This window comes from Neolamprologus brichardi, chromosome 12, assembly GCF_056152115.1.
Source record: "Neolamprologus brichardi isolate AB-2024 chromosome 12, ASM5615211v1, whole genome shotgun sequence".
NCBI lineage: Eukaryota > Metazoa > Chordata > Actinopteri > Cichliformes > Cichlidae > Neolamprologus > Neolamprologus brichardi.
In genome coordinates, this window is record NC_142115.1 from 8,851,181 (window position 1) to 8,872,953 (window position 21,773).

General features: G+C 38.4%; 1 protein-coding gene across 1 annotated transcript in view; it reads right to left on the minus strand.

Annotated features, from left to right (window-relative positions):
• tncb (tenascin Cb) overlaps positions 1 to 12,380 on the minus strand; it is a 101,440-nt gene extending 89,060 nt beyond the window's left edge. Inside the window, exon 1 of the mRNA XM_035910635.2 lies at positions 12,264 to 12,380. The gene's annotated coding sequence lies outside the window, so the exon portion shown is untranslated. The remainder of the gene's footprint in view (positions 1 to 12,263) is intronic.
• Positions 12,381 to 21,773: the final 9,393 nt, after the last annotated feature.

The following is a 21,773-nucleotide window of genomic DNA, read 5'->3' on the forward strand; positions in this document are numbered from 1 at the left end:
GGGAGGTTGTTTGAAGGCTGGGAATAGAGTGAGCCAGTTTTATAGCTGCTTTACACAGGACATTAAGGAGACGCCATATGATCCATCTGGTCTCGGAATGGCATGTCAGCACAGAGGACTGGTCTGCGAACAAAGGCCCTTCACTTAATTTTGAAGAGACCGTCAGTATGGCTAGAGCTCACTGCTCACAGTAATTTGAAAGGAGATCCCACTAACATGATAGTTCTACATATTTTTACAAATTTTGCCCAAGATTATTTCTTGAAATATTATTCTTATGCATACACACATAAAACTGACAATACTCAGATCTTTATCTCATAATAACAATGGCTCAGATTACTCTGTGTGAGGTGTCTAATTGTGACCACTGACTTTAAGCCCAATATGTTCTCATGTTCCCAAGTCAGAGCATACTGACAGTTTGTCTGGATGAATATAGGTGGCTACCACTTTAACTTAATTTCTCAGTGTGCCGAGCAGAATTTAACAGGAAATCATATGAAATAGATGTGAAGAGAACATGGGTAAGTGTTCTGCTCAATATGTAGAACACTTTGACCTATGTTCAAAAGTGTGGGGGGAGGGGATTGAATCTAAAAAACTATGTATAACAAACATGATGCAAAATTATCAAAATAAACAGGAAATAAATAAACTACATAAACAAAGGAGACTGAAGAAAGTGGTTCTAAATACTAAAAATAAATAATATAGAAGAGACTGAGATCAGAAACAAATCAGGAGTCCCCAAACACAGTATAAGCAAAACAGAAACTTAGAACCAAGTAAACTCACAAAAAATGAGACGAAAATCACAGACTGAAATATCACTCAAGACATAAGATACTCTATAGAATAAGAACAGGAGGACACTAAACCAGGAAACATGAGCATACATTAAACCTCACTGAAACCTAAATTCAAAAGCAAAAAAACCCAGACGCCATGACAGTTATAGCAAGACATTATCTGTATATATATATATCCCATTGACAGGAAGAAACACTGGCATTCATTTGAGTGATGTATCTGGGGATTTTACGTCTAAACATCTATCAGGTCACCAATGACCAGTCATTTTTGAGTTTATTTAATAGAAAAAAAGAATACTCTACATATAAATATTGATTAGTGTATTATTAATTCTTCCAGCAAATCTATGCATACTTATAAACTCAGAATGAATCCATTAAAATTACACAGGAGTGAGCATCAGTTAGTGCAAGCTGTCATGTTATCTCACCATCTTGAATCCAGTGGCCAATCGCTATTCTGCATCGTTGCATTTTTTTATGTTTCTAGAGATGAGGGTTAAGGCAGGGATGGGCAACTGATTTTCCCAAGGGCCCCATGAAAAACTGGGACTTTTGTGTAGGGCCACACCAATAACAGGCACAGTGAAAACACCAACATTTTATTAAATGTTTAATTTATTGAAATGTGCATGTTTTTGCAAAATGTCATTTTACTTGTAATTTAATTGCTTCCTCTGCACTTTTCAGTTATTTTCTTGTTCACTGAGAGAAATGTTGTCTGTTTTGACCTTGAACAAGTGCATTAAAGTCAGGTTCAATGTCTAAGACGGAAATGCAAGATCTGCCTTCCATTCTGCATCTCAGAGCCGCTCATGAACAACCAAAGGGTTAGATGTGGCCTGGGGGCTGTGTAATGGCCAGGTCTGGGTTACAGTGTAGTGCTTTCTGCATTTCTGTAAAAGTCACCAAACAGCACTGATATATAACCACTTTTTTTTATAGGCATATGGTTCATATAGCATATTGAGTTGAAAAGATCAAGATGCATGAGTGATTTGGTTGAAACTGAATTAAAAACCTTGTGCTGTGTTGGCAGTGACACTTAAATATTATTAGGTCTGATCTTGTGTGGCTATTGCTCTTTTCACAAGACCATGTCCCAGCTGCTTAGACATACATTTGGATGCTGTATTGGGAAGTCATCCATTTCTGGAAAAGTTAGGATAAGTAGCTCTGATTTTTATTAGCACGTTGGATACATGAATTAAGTACATGAAAAGGCAAAATTTTACTGTATTGCAGGACATGGAGGTCTACTCATTTCAAAAAAGCTGAAAAATGAGGGCATTCTCTTTATTATTATCTTCTTTTTTTTTTCTTTTTTTACTGCTTCCTTCAAAATGTTTTCCGATTCCTCATCACCTTTGCTTTTTCAAACAGTGGTTATATTGTGCAAGGAAATGATGATTAAGGAAAATCCCTACACACTATTACACACAGCCTATAAACGCTCTGAGTCTGAGGTTTGAAAACTCTGTGTGGTGGCTGCTGTAAATTACAACAGCAGCCTGATGTTGCCATGCAGGTATGTAGAGACACAGACTTTATCACCCCAAAGATTTTTAACATGTGGTTGACCTTCTCTGTGCTAAAGAGCAAAACTGGATTCTAACAGCACCTCTGCACACATCTGACATCAGAAGATTTAATGTCAGATTTACATTTGGACGTGAGGAGATGAGTCATGCATTTGCAGAACAGACACATCTGATTGTAGTCTGATGAGACCACAGTATTATCTTGATGAAAGCCAGATTTGAGCTCACTTACTGAGTTTGGTTAATGCTTCAATTCACAGACACTGAAACTATGTCTGAATCCAGTAGCTCGGAGTGTAAATCTTGTTATATGACCTGACCTGTGACACCAATTTTTTTAATTGGTGTGGCAGCCTCAGAGGATAATGACCTCATCAATGCACTTGGCAAGCACCTGGGAGCCAAACTAAGGACTAAGGCAAAATCCTATTTGGCCTTTGGAATGTACGTGCTGATTACATCTTGGAGAGCAGCACTTTCAACTGCTACTGATGCCAATAAAACAGTGGGTGGAAAGACACTGAGCAGCAGGCAAACAGGTCGCCCTCACACACTGGGCCACTGGCATGGCAGCTCACCGTGTGACCTTCTATACATCACCACTTGGCCATTAACCAGGTAAAAGGATGGGAGAAGGGCAATAGTGCACACCAGACCTAAGCGCACTATGTAAACGCATTTATCCCAGGATGCATGGAGTGTGGACATGCTTAAATCTGCTCTGCTGGCAGTTCGGTGGTGGTGGTGATGTAAAGTGGCACACTTCACAGCCACACTCAAATATTGCTCAGGCTCACCGCTGTCTAATAAATCAACAGAAAACATCCCACATTGCTAGGGTGTTAGCTCTGAGAGTGATCCTCTGGCATGCTGTCTGGAACATGCCTTTGCATTTTTGCAGGAAACTAGCAGCAGAACAGTAAACATATCTGCTGGTAAGTGTGCAGCCCAGCAGCCTGGCAGAGTAATAGGAGATCCATTATAGAGAGATGGCAGTCTGAATAATGCAGGCGTTTGTTCTGTCTGAATGAAAAGGAGCTGGCATTGGGGTAGCTCTGCTGGCAGATGATCCAGTAGCACAGTTCCGCCTTCTCTCAGAGAGGAGAGGGGGTGAAAAAATACAAGCCTCAAGCAGAGTCTGCCCTCACACCAGACCTGAAGGTAAACTGCAAAATCACACATTCCTGCAGCCCTCAAGTCACAAAGTTTGCAGCTGATTAATGAAGAAAACTCCTCCAAAGGCATAATTGACCTCAGAGGAGTTTGCACCGTTGTGTAGCTACCTGTTACGATCTGACACCAGCTCCCCTGGAGAGCTTGTGCCCATGGAAACGGGAGCCTGAGAAAAGCGCTGTGCAAGGTGCTTTTTTATACCCTTTTGCTCCCATTAATTGGTTGCCAACACCACTTGACTGTAGCAAGTTGAAGCCTCCCCCACTTGGCAGGTTTTTCGCTCTGTCCAGAGAAAAGCTGGGGCCAGATGAGCGGAGGGCTTTTTTGGGGGGGGGGTGTTTTTTGCCAGGTCTCAGTGCCAAAATCACCAGGGAGCCGGATCATTTGCATTGATAAGACAGGCGCTGTGTGTCACACAAGTCTGGGCTAAGCCTGGGTCCACTCTTTTTTGGATGAAAGCTCTGTTTCAGGCATCACGTACAGAAGGAAATTATTTCATCCGTTAGTCTCCACTGGTGACAAGGTGGGGGGAGATCATCAGCTCCCTCCTAACTAGGTCACTGTGTTATTCAAGTCCAGCAGGAGACTGGAAGCAAGAGAAGGATGAATACTGAAACTCCCCCTCACCCGCCGCTGGAGATCTTGTTTAAAGATGCCACAGAAAACGAAGAGGGAAAATAGAACAAGCCTCATTTCATTTCTAGAACAAAAAAGTGTAACACAGATATTCTATTTCATGCACTTTCCTATTTCAATAGAGTACAATTTATCCACTAGCTTCCCTGAGCCATTACAGCTACGGGGAATAGTCAAATAACCACTAGAAACTGATAAAGAATTCAGGCTTTTTATAACTTCATGAGCTTAGTATTCCTTTGGCGTGCTGTTGTCAAGTTGAGGATCATTTTACACAAATCTACCCGACCGCTGCCACTGTCAAGAGCCTCATCTGGAGATACGAGCCAAAAGCCAAGTCATTAGTTTTAGTGGTCGTCATCATGTCAGTCAAGAAACTCCCATCTCAGACACTTGTGACAAAAAAATACACTTCTTCAGAAACAGCCGCCTCAACTTTGGACAACCTTAGTGAGCGGCTGCTGCTTGAGGTGTCAGTGGCTCTGAAAAGAAGCACACTGAATTGCCTCTAATAAGGTCTCTCTCAAGTTAAACGCTGGGACTCTCAATGACTTCTGCACCGATCATCTTACACCACAATGGCTTGAGGTTAAAATGAGAGACTCCAGCAGAAAAAGAGAGCACCTGCAGAACCATTAAACTTTTAGAAGGCTTGTGGTAAGAAGTGCAGGGGCAGGGGAATGAAAGGATGATGTTACTTCTGTATAGGCCTTTTGCAGTTAATATATGATGTGCTGTTATCACTGAAGCAATTTCCATGCGACATTCAATGGGATGGAGTTAATATTTCTGGGTCTTGACCCAGAATTCTAATTGTCCATATGAAATATTTGCACTGATGAAGTATATGTATAAATCACTTTACTTCTCAGATCAGTTAGCTTTCTAGCCAAATAAAGAATCTGCAGAAACAAACTGAACTGAATTCATGTTTCTACCCAGTGTCTTTATATTAGGGATTGATTCATCAAGAAAAACAGCTGGCGGCACTAATTGGTGCTAGAGTGGCGCTCAGTCAGGTGCAATCAAACCACAGCAGGAAAAGGGGACGCAATGATATAAATGAAGTGCCACTCAAACCTGAAATGTTAAAAAAAAAAGAGAGAGAGAACAGAACATGAGAGATGCAGAAAACAGGATGGAAATATGACTTTCTCTTTTCTCCGATGTTGCTTTGAAGGTTATATTTCCCAATCATTCCATTTTCATGACTTTTTCCCTTTACCAGCACACCAGATTGTTTTAATTGCATATTTAAAATTTCTGCTAATGGTTTATGGGCAAATCAAAAATATCAGTTTTTTGTTAACATTTGAAACTGCTTTTTTGTATGGAGTTTATATTTTTCACAAAAATTAGAAATTCCAATATTCCATATTTTTAAGAGTTACTGTGTTACTACTACAGCAACAACAACAGCATTGTGTAGAAGCACTTTTTAAAAGCCTTTGGAGCACAATAACCTGTCACGTGTTTGGCACTGTACGTTTTAGCACTACAAAAGGTTTTAAGGACAGCCTACCTTCTTTTTGTTCCACGATACAAGGAGAAATACTGTACTTCATTATCTGCAGAGTAGACATGAAAGTAGAAATCTGAAACCAGGGAGTGACACCTCCTGTACTCCACATTTATTTATCCACTCCTGGATTCCATAATAAACATCTACATCTACATTTTACTATTTACTAGTCAATAAATATTTGCACAAGGGGAAAGCTAGGCTCACTGTAGGTCCAGTCTGATCAGTAATGGCATCCTAAGTAAACTGAATAAAAATCTGTAAGAATACATTGTAAAGTACCAGGAAGTGCACGGAATTTCCTGTCTTCATTTTTTATGGATTTTTTTATTAAAATATAAAATTTACAGTGACTAATATTAGAATAGAATAGAATAGAATAGACCTTTATTAGCCCATGAATTAGAAATTTGGGTGTTACACAGCTCTTATAGCAAGGGGAATATGAAATATAGAAGGAAGACACAAAGTGATCCTATATACATAACCAACTGAAGTTTATATATACAGGTAACAATGTACGGAAATATGTATAAAAATTGTACGGAGATATGTAATAAAGTGTACAGAGTGTTAAAATATTGATTCGTGTTATTACATTTTTGAAAGGTAGCTTTATAACAAACATTATTGCTTCAGATTTATGACTTTATAACTCTTTTATTCCATAATCGCTACTTTGGATCTGATTTACAAGTGGACTATGGTAGTCTATGTAACATTCTTTCTTTGTGGAGTTTGCGTGTTCTCCCCGTATTTGCGTGGGTTCTCTCTGGGTGCTCTGGCTTCCTCCCGCAGTCCAAAGACATGCAGTTAGTGGGGATAGGTTTCTATGTTTTAGCCCTGCGACAGACTGGCGACCTGTCCAAGGTGTAACCAGCCTCTCTGTAACTAGAGAATGGATGGATGCGTATTCTATTATAGGTTAAGGCTAAAACTATTAAACTAATAGTAAAAAAGTACACAACAGTTGAGTTTATGAAATGTGTTTTGTAGGGCAGTAGTTATCCTTGCATTATCTAAATGCCAGAATTAGCCGTCATAAATTATTGTTGACTGATGTGTCTCTTTTTTGTGTTGTAGGGACTAAAAATAGTAAATGGAATGGAAGTTATGCTTTTCTACAATAACTGCCCACTTAAAACACTTCATCTTCATCTTCAAGATAATTGATCAGGGTGATCAATGGGAGTCTAGTACCTTAGGTACTAGAGCCAACAATACAAAATAATCAACACTAAACACAAAACAATAGCTAATATGTTACTGTCTATGTGCAACACCAAACAGTGCCAACATATATAATACTAATCCTTGATGACATTATTAGGGAAGGTTAGAATAATGTGGAACCAGGTATGTTGCAGGACCCTGAACATATATGAGAGCTGTAACTTTTTGCACAGTTGCTTTTTTGCTAACATGCACATCTCAATCAAAGCACACATGTTGCAGATGAGATTGTAGGTCTGTTAGGTAGTTAGAATCTGGCTACTACTATAGAATTAAACTAAATTCCCAAAGACCTCTCTACAGATTACATACTATTGAGCTGCATGGCTCTTCAGTCTATTGGGTGGATTGAATTGATGGAAAGCAGAGCTCTAAGAAGTTTTGTTCTATTTTTAACAGAATCATTCAAAGAACAATATTTGCTAATGCTTTGTTGCCTCCACAGCCAACATTACCTCCCCCAAGGCTGCCCACCCTCAAAAGGGGACCCCAGCCTAGAGGCATGCAAAGGTAATGTGGGGGAAATTCTCCAATCAAATAAGCCATGAGGGACTCGCTGCTGAAGAGCGAGGGCTTCCTCTGCCTGCAGCACTCTCCCTGGCTTTGTTCTTGTCGTTATCTTTGGTGGCAGATAATCCTGAATGTGCTGTGTGGATCACAGCTGCTTCACCAGGAATCAACCAGCGGCTCATCATGCATGTTAAACTCATTACATATTCAAAAGGAACTAAATCTCCTGAATATCTGCCTGCCGGAAGGGCATTGTGCATGTGTATTTACAGCCATGCATGTGTGTGTGTGTGTGTGTGTGTGTGTGTGTGTGTGTGTGTGTGTGTGTATCAGCTATGGAGCTCCATCCTTAAACAGGCTTTGCTAATGGCATTTTTCATCCCCCATTTAACCTTCCTCTTTCATCCTTCCTCTTGTGCACTCAAAATATTTTGAAAACACTTTGATGACAAACTTCACTTAGTGCATTCTTTGGTGATGACCCAAAAGCAAATAACTGTTGAGACACACCTAAATATACATCAAGGCACTCAGATGAGTGTGTGCAGGTGGTTGTGTTACACAAGGTCAAGGTTGTAACCACCATGTGTCCCTAAGGGACATGACCTTCTCCCAGTTTAAACAGGTTAGATGAGACAATTGATCCTACAAGGGTCAAAGGTCAAACGGACCTACCTCTGGAGGTACACATCACGTCATTTTTAAAATCTCTGGATGCAAGTTTTGATGTCCAGCAAAAATCAAAAATTATTTCACAGTACAGTTAAGTATGTTTTCACAGTATTTCTGGTTTAACTTTGCAAGATGGATGGACAACATTGGATAAACTCTCTAGAAACACCCCGAGAAACAATGTCCACAGTGTCTATTGTTTTTGACATTAAGTTTCACTTCACTATAGAGAAAGTCTTTATATATTATAATTTCTATTTCCAAAACTGGCTGAAAACCCAAGAGCAGCACAAACAACACTACAGTAGCCCACAGACTGCGTATTTCACATTTTGTTACCTGGTGACATTAAACAGCTCCACCATATAGGCAACAGCCTGCAAAGCTGTGCATAGGCTCTGAGCAGGAGCATTGCACAATAAAACCAATCCATTAAACAGTGTTGCTAGAGGCCAAAACAGAGACTAAACACAGTTAGTAGTATTTCACATCTGGGTCTAGATGGGATAATAATTACATTGCTTTATTAGGGATGAAATTTTAAGAAAAAGCCAAAAAAAGAACTAAAGGAAATGTTTAGTTATTGATTTTTGAATATATTAATTGAGAAACTGCTTTTAATGCAATTTTATTTTTTTTACATTACATTTTATCTACAGTCATAATTGTATTTACATTTATAGCTGACAAATAACTACGTAAAAATAATGCTGAAAAATGTATTGAAACAGCATACACTTAGTCTGACCAGAATTCAAAACAAGCTTATGTTTGAACTCAATTAACAAAGACTGCAAAATCCAGAACTTAATAGGATAGGGTGTATACGCGTTCAGTATCCCATCTAATTAAGCTATATCCCAGCTAGACGGTTATTTGGATTTCTCATAAGAAGGATTAAAGCTAATGTGGACTTTCTGTAACAACAAAATGATAATGACTTGAGCAAAATCTTAAATGCAGGAGGCGACTGTTCTGAACAATAATATTGCCATAAAAGTAAAGCTCTATTGGATTAAATAGCTGCTGCCAATATAGACTAAATTTGTTCCACAAAGACAATTACTGCAGAATACAACCATCAATGAGAGGGATTCTCTGTTTACTATACGAGTTAATCAGTTTACCTGTAACTTATATTCTTGTACCAATCACATCATATTCTAGGATCTGCATGAAGGGAATTAAACAGCACATCGATCTACATGTGCTCAGTAATGTAGCTAAATTAGTCCTGTTGATAATGCGCTTGTTTGCATGTGTGGCTCAGTTAGTGGCCGCTGATCTATCTACAAGTCCTTACCTCCATATTCACCCACTAATCCTGTTCCCAGACAGGCTGATGCCAGATCATCAGTGACTTCAGGCTGGAGGGACCCGTGTCTCCACAAACACGGCTGTTAGACACCCCCTATAACAGTATTTACCAAGTATATGGATGGTGCAGTGAACTGCTCCACACCTGGCAGCTGCAAAAAAGATGTACTTCTTTATACCATACTCACAAGCCCAGTTATTTAGGTTCATCTATTATATATTACACTGCTCTTTCAAGAATTTTGCACTGTTTGAAAAATTCTTTGCATTTTTTTTAATGGAACAACAGAAACAAAGAAGCCACGAATCCCCAGTCAAAAAAAGGCTAAACATGTATTATAAATGTGTTTATTGATTAATACAACCCATCTCGAGTGCCACTAGGTCATTTATTTTCAGCATTTTGTTGCATGAACGCTCAGTCATGCAGATAATTATGAGGCTACAGCTGCTGGTACAAAAGCCCTCTAGCTGTGATTCTCCCACAAACAGACAATAATTTTGGACTTTTACTGTACAAAAATGGATAGCAAAAGTCAATTTTTGTCTCTAAAGACCAATTTACTCCAATAATACATTAGAGCTGATTACTGGGCCTCAACATAACTTCTGAAAACACTGCCTTCAGATAAATAAAATCAACTTTCTAGGGTAACTTGTCCTTCTTGACAGCCAAAAATGTAAATTTATGTTCCCATTTATGTTCCGATTTGTATTGTTTCTTCTACATCTTAAGATGCAAGGTAGGTGCAAAATACATTTTTTTTATGTTTATTTAATAATATAATCTGTTCAGAGGTTAGCACTATCATTTCACGGGGAAAAAAACATTTTGGCTTCCGTTTTGGTGCTGCAGTTTTCTTCTGCAGTCCAGTGAATAGGCTGACTGGCCAGGTAGATCTAGTCTTGAGTGGTCAGTAAGACAGTACTTAATAAAAATATTTCATAGAGATAATTGATGCCCACTTTTGATTCTTTTTTTAACCTTTTAACATCCCCAAGATCATTGATGATCCATCTGGAAACAGGTATAGGGTTTCTGTTAAGTCAGAAAGACTGCCATTCCAAATTGTTTCAGACATGATTTGAAACATGATATGGTTTTTGAAGTTTTTTCAGTTTGGACTATTTAGTTTGTGACTAAAGCTAAACCCAACTCTTACCTCAGATAATTCTCAGGTGACCTAGCAGCAGTACAAAGGTTTAAAAGGTTTGATTTTGTACCAACACATTCAGTTACAAAATGTTTTGCCTATTTAATTACCTTTGTGGAGTGCTGGTCTCTTTAAAGTCCAAATCACAAGGCTACAAAAAGCACTGCTTTTCAAGTTTACAAATCCAGGGATTGTCCCCATTGATGATTCATTGTAACGTTAAAAAGTTAATGAGGTACTAGACTTCTTTGAAAGTTTACATCACTAATAAGGCCTTTCAGTGTCTTTACCATCAAGATACATATATAAATATATATGCACATACATATATATGTACCTTCTTTAAATATGAAATGCTCAAATGTAAGCTGACACATTCAAAGATCCAACCATGCAGGTTTACTGCCAATAAACCCAGGCTACAATCAGGAGGTGATGCCCAGAAATCTATACCTCAGTCCCAGAAAGATGACTAAATATGTCAAAATGGACAAAGCATCTATGACCCAGGATCAATTTCACCTCCTGACATTTTTGTTTTTTACAGGAGCTTATTGGCTGCTGATAAACAATGGCAATTTCTTGGCTGGAAAGGGAGAGTGTGTGAGCAGAATAAAATGATGCCTCGAACACAAGGGCAAAAGAGCAAATCGTTGGAAAGAGAAAAACATATACAGTACTAGCTGCAAAATAAGTCAGTGCAATTTCTGGCAGGGCTTACTAAAATTGCCCTGATCATAAAATATATGCAAAGGAGCAGAGATCAGAACTACTGCATGTTTATTTTTCATGAAATGTGGAGTTCTGGAAATAGGTTAGATTACTGTGATAATGCTTCTTTTATTTACAGGACGCATATGGACTGGGATTCACCATCACCCCAGTGCATGCTCAGAATTTCTATCAGATACTGCTGTCAGACACCCCCACTAGCACCAACACCATCTCCACCTCCCCATCCTCAATTCAGCATAAATCTGTCTCAGCAGATCATCCTCCTCCACACTTGCCATGATATCCTAGTCTTATCATCATCATCATCCATTGTCTGAGAAGCACATGGGGAAATCAATGTCTGATCATGGGAAATGCACAGAATAAGGCAATCTGGGCTGTATATGACCTATAGGGGCAAAATATAATATATATCTGCAGAGCTCAGGTCATAGAGAAGAGAGCCTGTCCACAGAGCCTTTGATTACACTACAAAGTCTTTAAAAATGCACTTGGGTCAATGGAACCCAAACTTGGATCGATAGCGCTTTTGAATCAACAGCTTTGTGGGTTTGTGTTGTCAGCTTGATTAGATTCAGGAGGAAAGTGGGTTGATGAGTAAACACGACAGCATCAATATTACATGAGACTGAAGATCCAACGATTTCTTTCTTTAATGTCTGTAAGAGATCTGGGTCGAATCCCCTTAATGCCCTGACATAAATACATCCTGTTTTTCTCATGGATTAAGCTTAAAAACTGAACATAGAATATAGAAAAGTGTAAGAAGCGAGAAAAAGTAGGGAAAAAATTATCCAGTGCAAAGTCACATGTTCACACAACAGTCTAATTTTACCACATGAATCATTAATGTTATATAAACAAAGGAGAGAAAAAAACACAATTCTTAAGGAAAAGGGACTACATCCTCTGGATGATAAATCAAAAACAAGAAGAAGAAGTGGAAAGATTCTACCTTGGTCATATGTAGCCAGGGCACTGTCAGTGCTGTAGCTGCAGGGTGCTTGTGTTTCCCCAGTGAACTGAAGCAGATGTCAGCCGAGACACCTGCTCTGGCTCAACCTCCTCCTCCACTGCCTGTCGGGCCCGGCGTTGGGGTTGCCGCCCTGCCCCAAAATACACCCAGCACTTAGCCCCCTGGCATGCTATTGTCTTAAGCGCAGCCATGGATTCATGAACTCATTAAGACATGCTTGCACATTTCTCATCTGTTGCATGAGATGTGAAAGATGTAAACTAATGGGAATGATAGCTGTTAATTTATAAACAAAAGGAGGTGTCGTTAGCATCATCATCAGTGCAGAAATATGACTGTGATCGCTTTCACAAAAATACACAAATTAGTGATAAGCATGGTTAAAAAAATTCTAAGGAGCTTAGAGTGTTTTACTGACAGAGGGTGGGGGTGTGCGCATGTGGTGGTGGCTGGCCATCTGTTTGGGGACATTTCATGGTGTGATTGCATCAACACTCATATGATTGACTGACAGTTGAGTAATCCAATCTCTCCAATTCTCTCCGAGTGAGAGTGTGGAAAGAGTCTGCAAGGCACAGGGCAAGAGTTCTCGAAAGAACATCTAATCATGCGGTATAAAAAAATAAATATATATATTAAAAAGTGTTGTGTAACTTGGCAGTGTCGGGTGAGTCCTTAGGTCATAGGTTGCTGCTTTAATCAGGCCCTGCTCAGCAAAGACACAAGGAAGGGTGACCTACATTTATCCTCATCTGAATGACAGATGTCCCCTGTGTTTGCTGCACAGTGGTGGTGCTCATTCTTTAGTGATTACAGCTGCATGCTCTCAACTTGTGTAGCAGAAAAGATAATCTGGGAGTATTCTGTAATCAGGGGTTTCATGCATTCAGTTCTTAAGGGGGCGCAATTTCAGAATTCCATGACATTACTGATCAATTTATGACCAATGTTTGATTCGAAAAACCACATCTGTTCTGAAATGAAACTTGTCATGATATCCAAGACACCAGTGATGCGTCTAGCCCCTGTGCAATTACAGGCTGTAATTTAATTAATTAATTAATTAATTTCAAGAGAACAATGAAAATTACTTTCCAAAAGACAACATCAAATGCTATTTTTCCTTACTTACTTATATTTCCTTTTTCCAAAAAGTTGCTGGTTGCCTCATGACCTTCACACACCAGTGTGTGTGAAGCATAAAATCTGTGTGATTATTTCACTGGATTATTTGTGACTTCTTCTTTTTTTTTTAAGCCAGGCTCAGTATTTGCTAAATAAACAGATCTGACCAATCAGACCACTGCATTTGGCAACAAGTGCAGTGTAGCTCAAAATGTGCACCGGTCCTGAATACACATACAGTAAAATAATGCTATTTTACCTCAGACACACAGCTAGGCGCTGCTGGTCAATTGGATCTCTAAAATGATTTCTCTGCCTCCTCAGATGTGGTCCCAACCCTGCCAATCACAGTTCAAACTGCCCCACTGGCATCCTGAAATTTGGACAAAATTTATGATACAGCTTTAACTCCTGGATCAAACCATGAATTTCTCCCTGCTGTTTTCTCGTGAGATCTGGGTGAACTCTGAATCTGTTTCTTCTGTTTCTTGTTTAGAAACATCACATCAAACATCACAACCAGCTCGTCACCGCTTGATGTCAACTTTATGTTGTTTTCAAATTCATTCAGAATATGTCACTTTTTTGCAAAGCGCTTGGTGTGTCCTGGCCTCTTAACCGCTTAATACCAAATTACTGGCAACTCATCTAGAGTGTATTTGGGTAAGATTTGCATCAAGCTCTTGTTTGGATTTATTTTGGAACGCCTACATAAAAGAGGTTTTAACAGAAAAAACTGTAAAACTTATCTGAGGGGTAACATTTAAAGGTTTATGAATGTTTTCTATAACGTATTGCTTAAAACATGCAACAGTATCTGCCCCCAGCTTGCTCTTATTTTTTTTTTTTACCTGTTCATGAATAAAAACTTTAATTTGTTGCTTTGTTAGGCCACTAACAAGATCTTTTACTATCAGTGGATAAGGTTGCATTATGTCCTATAAACCTACAATAAAAACCTGTATTCTGTGTAACTAAATCAGGTTTGCATTATTATACGTCTGACACATTGATGTGGATGCGCTTCTGTTGCTTTGATTTCTTTTTGTAACTTGGCCTGTGGATCATAGAGTTTTTTTCTCTTTGATGTGATGAATGGCTAAACTGGTTCATTAATCCACACAGTCATTACAACAGAAACCTGGCTGTCAAAAAGGCCTGGCTAATCTGTAGGCATTGCGGTGAGGGGATTGCATCTATCATGTTACACACCTCTACTGATGTTCTTCATTGTGAAGGTAAGGTCAAATTTCACTCTCCCACTCATACACACACACACACACACACACACACAAGTGTACAAACAACTAGCTTCAACTCACCAGTATTTTAAGATCCTCTACACATTTGTAAAATATGCATGTAGAATTTTTTTTTAATATTATTGAGGAGCAATACCAGTGTGTTGTGAGACAAAATTGTGAATAATTTCTGATCCAAAGTTGTTGTGTAACATCATGGATATACACACTGAACATTTTGCATTTGAAAAAATAAAGTCAACATCAAGAAATGATGAGTTGGTTCTGATGTTTCTAAGCAAGGAAAGACAGAAACAGCCATTCTTGGTTTGTCCAATTCTCATGGGAAGCAGCAGCAGGGAGAATTTCATGGTTTGATCCAAGAGTTGAATCTAATAATAATAATAATGTATACTTATATTGATCCCTGTGGGGAAATTCTGTATCATGAATGCTTTCCTACATATTTCAGGATGTCAGTGGGGCAATTTGAGCTCTTGTTATCAGATTTAGGACCACATCTGAGGAGGCAAAGAACTAATTTCAGAGAACCGGTTAAAGCAGATACTGAAGCAGTATCTAGGTGTGTGCCTGAGGTAAAATAGTATTATTTTACCATTTCCATATCATTTTATATTGAGTACCGATATGAATGTTTGAAAGAATTTGCCCACTTGTTGCAAAATGCAGTGGTCTGATTGGTCAGATCTGTTTATTTGGATCTGAAAATCGAGCTTTGTTTGAAAAAATAAATGACACAAATCCGTCCAGCAAAATTGCACAGTTAGTGTTAACATCTGCTTTAAGAATTGGTGAGTCCAAAAAATATTTTTAATGAATGAAATACTTTCATTTTACACATTTGGTGTAAGGCCTTTACTGATACTTCTTTGCTGTGATACTGGGTTGTAATACTCACTGAGAGTCAAAAGCTGAGAAAACTATCCTGTACTGCAATGTGTGTAAATTGGAGATTTTGATAAGTAGTACATATAAATATAAATATTATATATATATTTATTTATTTATTTATCAAAATCTCCAATTTCTCTCTCTCTCTCTCTCTCTCTCTCTCTCTCTCTCTCTCTCTCTCTCTCTCTCTCTCTCTCTCTCTCTCTGATCAGGAAATACTAATACACAGTGTTTGTAAGAAATACTAATTTCAGTGGAACATCAATTGGGTCTCCCAAACATTTTTTAATCCCATAGGCCCAAAGCTAATTTTCAAATTAATAATAAAACATCTCCAAACAGCCCCCAAACTATAACACCAAAATAAACAACCTATGGATGAGGCAATCCACCTTATCACCCTCCCAGTCCAGAGGGGGATATTTAAAAGAAACTTCCCAGCAAATACTCCTACAATAAATAATAGCTTAATAAAAATGTGTCAGTAGACAATGTTCTCGATGTTCTCCACTGTACTTCACCACATTTGATTCACTAAGAGGGTTCTTCAAAGACTGTGCCATGTCAGGTCAAGGAGCTCTGGAGTTTAAAAAAAGTGTGTGGTTATGTGTTAATTAATTGCATAAAAATCGCATTTGGTAAGGGATTGATAAAAAGCATAGACAAGTCTGCTTTTTAAGGTCTCAGTGAGGTCAAGAAAAACAAATGGTACACAACTGCATTTTAGATAATAATGGCATTTGAGTTTTATGACTCCAGTTTTAGGAAGACTGTTTCTTACTCGAACATGACAGTAAGAAATAAGAAAAATGTTCTCAAAAACCAATCAAAAAGTTCTGATTTTAAGATTTATTTCCTAAATCCAAACAGGTATCAAAGAATCTGGAAGTAACTTTGAATCAAACTGGATTTCTGGCCTGATTCAGATTTACCACCCAGCAGTCTTGGACCTTGTTCAACCCTTTTGAGCGTGAACAGAGGCAAAGCACAACAACTAGGTCCCAACATATGGCATTTCATTGGTTTTAGAATGTGACACGCAGCCATTTCCACATATAGATATAAATGAATGTTGTATGCAAAAATGTATTGCTCTTCTTCAGTTTTTTAGTTATTATGCGTACGATTAACGAGAGTTTGACTAAAAGGAACATGAATGATCTTGAAATACAAGCTGTGATTGGTGAATTTTGCCTCAGCATCTCTGTAACTTTGATCTGCCACTTCATGATAACTTTCTGTGGTTGCATTTTGAAAAATCACCTCATACAGGAATATCTATTTGGGAAGATACTTCACAAACATGTTCTACTTACTGGTTCTTTGGGTCTCGCGCTGTACTGGTAAAACAATGTGTTTAAAACATCAAAAGCTGTAACAGCAGCTTGCTCCAGTCTAGTGAAAGTGGTAAATGGTAAATGGACTGATTCTTATATAGCGCTTTTCTACTCTCCCAGCGTACTCAAAGCACTCTATAACTTGCCACACTCACCCAATCACACATATTCTCACCAGCCCTTTCTTTAACCTGAGTGCTTTCTAACGATATTCACACACATTCATACTCCAGTGGATGCATCGGAGAGCAACTTGGGGTTAGTATCTTGCCAAGGGATACTTGACACACAGATTGGAGGAGCCAGGGATCGAACCACCAACCTTCCGATCAGTAGGTGACCTGCTTTACGTCCTGAGCTACAGAAAGTGAAAGTTAGAGATTGTATAGTGAAATACATTTAATGTAGGGTGCCTATATACAATGTATAGTGACCTGAAACATCATATTCGATGTGTACCCAAATATTGAGAATATGTGGCTTTTTTGCCTTGTTCTTGCCACCAGATGAGATCAAGTTGTATTGAAAATGGCATTTGCTGTTTACTGCCAAACAAGTTAACTGTGTGGGGAGGAGAAATTAGGGGAGACAGATGCTCACATCTCAGAAACTCATTAAAATGAATGAAAGGCATTAGACTGGGGCAAATGTTTTTATCTGTAGCCAGTGGGAATTTAAAAATTGATTGAACATGGTCAGGGAATGGGAGGTTCTAAGGAAAATTATTGGCATGTTATGCCTGTGACAGACACCTCAATGCTGGCTTTGCTGACAGTAGAAATTAAATTGTCTTTTGAAGATATTACACCCCTCATTGCCTTTTCTTACAAAGAAATAAATGGAACAACTTAATTATGCTCCCTAAAAAGATGAAGATGTTGTATACTGTATTTCAGCACTTCACAGGACATGTGGCTTGGAGAAAAGATACACGAAGTTGAATAATAAAAAATAACTTCAGTAGTTTTTCCCTTTATCCCTTTGGCTTTTACCTATCACATCACTGCTGACTCTGTTGGACCACACAACACATGTCCATGTAAGATTTAGAGCTACTCTCAGTTACTTATGTTACTTTTGACTAATGCTCAGTGATCCTGAGAACCTTCCATTGTCTCTGTTGTCATCTTATGATGGTACAGTATCGTGTTTTTTTTCTAGCACTGATGGGGTTTATGAACATTTACCTATACAATTTTACTCTAAAGTCACTGAGTATGGCCACATTTTTCTTTTACAAATGCACATGCTACACACAACTCAGACAAATCTGCAAAGGACTGTTGTGATGTGGGGGGTTGATCCACTCATTAACATTGCAAATGAAAGTGAATCTAGTCTAAATATAGTATTTCATAAACAAATATAGGTTACTGGGACACAAGAAACTGTCTTGTCTTTAGTCCCATGGGGGTTGTATTCTCAACCTCAAGGAGCTTTAGAAGAGTAAGCACTGATTTCTTAAAAAAAAAATCCTGGCTTTGTTGTCAAGCTCAGAAGCCATCATATGCAGATTTGTGGAGGTGGGCTATGCATCCTTTGTGGTTCAACCAGTACATCTTATGTACATTTGTGGATGTTCAAATGGTGCTCCTCAATTTCCACTTTTGATCACTTTACTTCATAAAATATACATTTATATATATATATATATATATATATATATATATATATATATATATATATATATATATATAATATACCTTTGCCTTTTTTTTATAATGTTCAGGCATAAGTGATCATGTCTGCACCACACACTCTTAACCTTTTTCCACTACTACATACTTGCCTTAACTCAGATTTGCTCCATTGCAATCAAGTACCACTTAACGTGCGTGTTGTTATAGCAAACCGGCCGAAAGTCCCGTGCCGTCAATTGTATGCAACATGAATGCCACAACAAAGGAGCATGTGCCTGATTCTGGGACTATTGTATTGCTTTTTGTGCAGGCACTTCCTTCGTTACCGGGTTTCAAAAATGCCGGTTTTGATTGATGAAGGAGGCACTGTCGTGACTCATCAAGTGACACCACTGACTGGCCAATCGGTGGCATACGGTCTGCTGACATCACATTTTCCAAGACCCTGGCCAAGCAAGTATGAAAAAAGTACTTGGTACCAGGTACTACCACCTAACCCTAACGCTAAAAACTGAACACGTACTAGTGGAAAAGAGCTTTTTATGTGCACATACAAAACTGTGCACTGTTTTAACTGCTTGATATAAACATTTTTTTTCCTTGCAAGTGTCCATTTTCATTTACAATGGAATATGCTAATGGAAACTAACACAATCTAATCAAACTATGATGTTGGATTTTTTGGTGAAATTATTTTCCAGTCAAAAACAATGCAAATGAAATATAAGAGAAATAAAAAATAGTATTTAACAGCTGTCCTTGTACACTGGACAATGCCATGAAATCAGTTTGGTTCAGTGGCTGTGCTTAACATGACAGTAAAACGTAAACTTGCATTTTGATTCTTCAGTGAGATTATATTACATGAGATTATGAATCTGGTACTGGACACCCGTTTGGATAAAAGTGCATCGGCTCATACCCTAAATCCAGTCATGTTGTGAAGAGTGCGTTGAAAAACATGAACATTGTGGATAGTTGGAGGCTACTTTACCCCACAGGCAGGGCTTACTCCTTTTTCTCTTCCGTTCATGGGTCGTAGTCCCGTATTGATTATATCTTTCTGGACTCTAAACTTATTCCAATTATGAGGGATGTTACCTACCATCCTATTTTAATTTCTGACCATAGCCCTGTGTCCATTGATCTGGATTTTGCAGATTTAGCTAACTTACAGAGAAGAAACTGGCGCTTTGATCCAACTCTGCTTAAAGATGAGACCTTTCATAAGAAATTAGAGAAGCACATTTTAGATTTTATTAATGATAATGATAAAGGTGATGTTGACGATGCAATTCTCTGGGAGAGTATGAAGGCGGTAATTCGAGGCCACATTATTTCGTTCTCTGCAGCTAAACGTAAATCCCAGGAAAATGGCTTTGAAGGATCTTGAGTCAAATATACAGCAGCTAGAACAAACTTATCAGTCCTCTCCCAAAATAGAATTACTGGGCATAATTACTAAAGTGTGAGTATAATTCTCTGCTCAGCAAACAAGTTTGCCTTCAAATCACTAAGTGTAAGCAAACATTTTTTGAATTGGGTGATAAGCCTCATAGGTTACTTGCAAGATTACTTAGAAAAACACAAGCATCACAAACAATACTATCAATCAATAACAAACATGGGCGGACCACTAGAAACCCCCAAGAAATACACAAGTGTTTTGAAGATTTTTATCGTAATCTTTATACCTCTAAGAGTTCTGCGAGTCAGTCATTAATTGAGGACTTTCTGGAAAAGTGTAATCTCCCAAAATTAGATGATGAGGCAGTTGCAGATTTGGAGACGGACTTCACATTAGATGAGATTAAGACAGCTATTCAACAGATGTCAAATAATAAAGCCCCTGGGCCAGATGGTTTTGGAGCAGAGTTTTATAAAGCTTACTCCTCATTGCTAGCCCCTCTGATTTTGCGTATGTTTAACTATTCAAAATTGTCTGGCTCTTTGCCAAGTTCATTGTATCATGATGTAATTTCATTAATTTTTAAAAAAGATCGCGATCCTTTGTCTGTCTCGTCCTATCGGCCTATATCTCTCCTTTCTGTTGAGACCAAGATATTAACAAAAGTTTTATCAAACCGCCTTAAAGATCATATTGCTAAACTTATACATCCAGATCAAACAGGGTTTATCCCTAACCACTACATTTATTTTAATTTGCGTAGATTATTTAATCTCATATATAGTCCTGCTAGGTGTTCAGATGATTCTGTGGTAATAGCTTTGGATGCTGAAAAAGCTTTTGATCAGGTCGAGTGGCCATATATGTTTACTGTATTATCCAAATTTGGATTTGGTGATTCTTTTATCAATTGGATTAGAATTTTGTACAAAGGACCTATGGCCTCGGTAAGGACTAATAATGATGTATCAAACCCTTTTCGATTGCACAGGGGCACGCGACAGGGAGATCCATTTCTCCTTTTATTTTTGCCCTGGCCCTAGAACCTTTAGCAGCTCGTATACGGCTAAGTTCTGATATACTACCGATTATACATCAGGGTATTCCTCATAAGTTCTCCGCTTATGCTGATGACGTAGTTTTATTTATATCAAAACCTAAGACCTCGATCAGTCCACTATTGCAGCTTATTAACGAATTTGGCTCTCTCTCAGGGTATAAGATAAATTGGACGAAAAGTGAACTTATGCCTCTGTCGGATGGGGTGGACATGGCTTATCTGCATAATACTCCATTTAGAATAGCGCTAGATAAGTTTGAATGTCTCGGTATCACAGTCACGCGTAAGGTGTCACAACTTTTAAAGCAAAATTGGGATAGAAAAGTTAATTAATTGGAGAAGAATATTGAGTTTTGGATCACATTGCTAATTGCTAAGGTTCCTAGAATTTCCAAAAGACATCTTGTTAAACATAAGACTTGTGGTGGCCTTGGACTCCCAAATTTTAGATTATATTATATGGCAGCACACTTAAAACTTATTTTTTCATTTTGGCGAAGGTGTACTCCAGGTGCTGATTTGGAAGGACAACCTTCATGGTTGATGATGGAACACCTGTCTTGTAGACAAACTTGTCTTCCAGCCCTGCTTAATAGCCTGATAAAAGTGAAGAATACACTATATGGCAGAAATCCTGTGATTCAAAATTCAATTAAGGTCTGGAACCAACTATTGGGCACAGTAAAGGCTCCTAAAATGTATTTGGATGCTCCAATATGTAACAATCATGCCTTCAGGCCTGGGCTGGAGGACATCACGTTTGTGA